The sequence below is a fragment of the Notechis scutatus genome, chromosome 4 (genome assembly GCF_049901735.1).
Source record: "Notechis scutatus isolate UNSWTSFEM ecotype Mainland chromosome 4, rNotScu1.2, whole genome shotgun sequence".
Lineage (NCBI taxonomy): Eukaryota > Metazoa > Chordata > Lepidosauria > Squamata > Elapidae > Notechis > Notechis scutatus.
Genome location: NC_142012.1, coordinates 4,957,775 through 4,961,233, shown reverse-complemented (window position 1 = coordinate 4,961,233; position 3,459 = coordinate 4,957,775). Strand labels below are relative to the sequence as shown.

The 3,459-nt window shown below is 42.8% G+C and overlaps 1 pseudogene; it reads left to right on the top strand.

Annotated features, from left to right (window-relative positions):
* Positions 1–2,314: 2,314 nt before the first annotated feature.
* On the top strand, positions 2,315–2,986 carry LOC148130632 (uncharacterized; annotated as a pseudogene).
* Positions 2,987–3,459: the final 473 nt, after the last annotated feature.

Sequence of the window (3,459 nt, the reverse complement as noted above, 5' to 3'; positions counted from 1 at the left end):
TGGTTCATTACCTAACATTTTCAATAATGACATGTCCGAATGGTTGCAAGTCAAGGACTACCTGGACTAACCTGTTTTGTCATCTGGTCTGCAAGGTATGAGGAAGTGAGATCTGGCTGCAGGGTTTTCTTACGTTCATCTCAAAGATAACTTCATTTGATAGAGTTGATGCAGAGGCCTCAAATTATCACCTGATGGAAACCTTTGGTTTCTTTTCTCAAAGAGATCCCCCTTCGTAAACATCACGATGCACAAACAGCAGCCACTGGTGTCCTGCCTACAAGGCTCTCCTCTCCTCCTCTCCAGCAAAGCCATCGGACTCAAAGTGACCAATAAACCCTAACCAACAGCTTCACCTGGCGCTGTTTTCCCCACCCCTTTGGCAGGCCTGCTGTCAGCTGTGTGTTCCCTTTTCAAACAGAGGTTTTTTATGTTTGGTGTGATACCCACAGCGTGCCAAACGCTTTCATCCTTGGGACCTTGCAATTGGCTCAAGGAACTGTCATATTGTGCAGTGCATCAAATTGGGGAAGAATGCATTACTCAAAGAAACGGAGCCATGCCACATAAAAATGCATTTGTGAACCAGATCTCTTTCTGTGGAAAGCTGCTTTTCTGGTTTGCTTCGGGTTCACCATCTGCAGAGAGGGTGTGAACCAAAAGCAGTATTTCCCAGCTTTGACCAAGGAAGGTAGACAGGATATTGACAGGTGTCAGGGCAGAGATCAGGTGCCCAGGCAACTGGTTCTTTTGGATCCAGAGACAATGAACACGCCAGAAAAATAAAGGGATTTTAAGCTTTATTATTAGCTAAAAGCTAGGGTGACGCAGTGGTTAGAGTGCAGTACTGCAGGCTACTTCTGCTGACTGCTGGCTGCCTACAGTTTGGCAGTTCAAATCTCACCAGGCTTAAGGTTGACTCAACCTTCCGTCCTTCAGTAAAATGAGGACCCAAACTGTTGGGGACAATAGACCGATTAGGGAGGGCTGTAAAGCCCTGTAAAGCGGCATGGAAGTCTAAGTGCTATTGGTATTGCTAAAAGGCGTAGCCTAAAAAGCATACACACTAAGCAAGATAATCCAGGTAGCCCTTGGCTTACAACTGCACCTGAGCCTGAAATTTCTGTCGTTAAGTGAGACATTTGTAAAGTGAGTTTTGCCTGAGCTTTACTGCCTCCATTGTTAAGTCAATCACTGCAGTTGATAAGTTAGTAACCTGGTTGTTAAGTGAATCGGGCTTTCCCATTGACTTTGCTCATCAGAAGGTCACAAAAGGGGATCATGTGACCCTGGGAGACACTGCAATGGTCACAAGTACGAACCAGGGGCCAAGCATCTGAATTTTGCTCACGTGATCAAGGGGATGCTGCAAAGGTTGTAACTGTGAACAGTGGTCATGAACCATTGTAAGTCGAGGACTATGGGGACACAGATCTCTTATAAGCTGCCGGGAGCATCTTAGTAATGACAGCAGAGATATCCCAAGAGCAATCAGTTTCCACAGTACCTAATGCTAAGTTCCATACAGAGGCTCTCAATAAATAAGGCCACATGTGCAATATTCCACCCAATTTTGGTTGCCATGATATAAAAAATATGTTGAGACTCTAGAAAAAGTCCAGAGAAGAGCCACAATGAGGATTAGAGGACTGGAGGCTAAAACATGGGAAGAACAATTGCAGGAATTGGGTATGTCTAGTTTAATGGAAGTTTAAGGGGCTGCCCCAAAGAAGAGGGAGTCCAGCTATTCTCCTAAACCCCTGAGGGCAGGACAAGAAGCAGCTGATGTTAACTCATTAAGGAGAGAAGCAACTAAGGAGGAATTTCCTGACAGTTAGAATAACTAATCAATGGAACAGCTTGTCTTCAGAAGTTGTGGGAGCTCCATCACTGGAGGCTTTTAAGAAGAAATTGGACAGGCTGAAATGGTATAGGGTTTCCTGCCTGGGTAGGGGGTTGGACTAGAAGACCTCCAAGGTCCCTTCCAACTCTGTTACTCTGTTAAATAACATCAACCCCAAGGTTTTTACCAAAGCCTGGTAGCCTTTGGCACTGATGACCCAAGATCAGCATGACCTGATCATGATTGATTGGCATGTGATTCTAGGATGGGAATCAGAAGTCTGAGACTTTGTTAGGGGAAATTTTTTTGAAGCTGTGTGAAGCTTCCTGCCCTTTCTCTTTTATTTAGTAAACAAGAGTAATAATAATAATAATAATAATAATAATAATAATAATAATAATAATAATAATAATAATAATAATAACAACAACAACAACAACAACAACAACAACAACAACAACAACAACCGGAACACTGAAGAAAGAAACAGAAGGCCTGATTCTTGCAGCCCAAAAACAAGCCATCAGAACGAATGCAATCAAAGCCAGAATAGAAAAATCTGCTGATGACCCCAAATGCAGACTCTGCAAAGAAACGGATGAAACCATCAATCACATACTGAGCTGTTGCAAGACAATCGCTCCGACTGACTACAAACAACGTCACAACACAATCGCTCAGATGGCCCACTGGAACTTGTGTCACTACTACCATCTGCCTGTAGCAAAGAACCGGTGGGATCATAAGCCTGAGAAAGTGGTCAAAAATGAGCATGCAAAACTACTGTGGGACTTCTGAATACAGACTGGCAAAGTTTTGGAACACAATACTTTGGATATCATGATTATGGAAAAGGAAAAAGTGTTGATTGTCGACATTACCACACTTGGTGACAGCAGAATCGATGAGAAACAACTTGAAAAAATCACCAGATATCAGGACTTGAAAATCAAATTGCAGAGACTCTGGCATAGACCAGTGAAGGTGGTTCCAGTGGTACTTGGCACACTGGGTGCTGTGCCTAAAGACGTAGGCAAGCACTTGAAAACAATTGGCACTGACAAAATCACCATTGGTCAGCTGCAAAAGGCCAACTTACTGGGATCTGCTCGCATAATCCGCTGATACACCACACAGTCCTAAATGATTGGGAAGTGTTTGACTAGTGATTTGTGATAGAAAACCCAGCATAGTTATCTCGTTTGCTGTGTACACTGTAGTTTTTTGTATAATAACAATAACAATAGCAATCATGCCTTGCATCCTAAAAGTGATGTTGATCAATTATATCTACTGAGAGCAGAAGGTGGTTGAAGTCTCCTACAAGTAAAGCAGACTGTAGAAGAAGAAAGACACGGCTTGAATGACTACATCCAGAAAAGTGAAGTGCCAATGATTAAGGAATTGAGAACCGAATTGAAAATTGGAAAAGCAAAGCTATGCATGGCCAATACCTGAAAAGTATTGAAGACAAAGCTGACCAAAAGCTTACTTGGAATTGGCTAAAATCAGGAATACTGAAAAAAGAAACTGAAGGCTTTATTTTGGCTGTTCAAGAACAAGCCTTAGTGGACTTCTGGTGGTGTTTCCTTTGAAGACGGACCAGAGACCGCGAT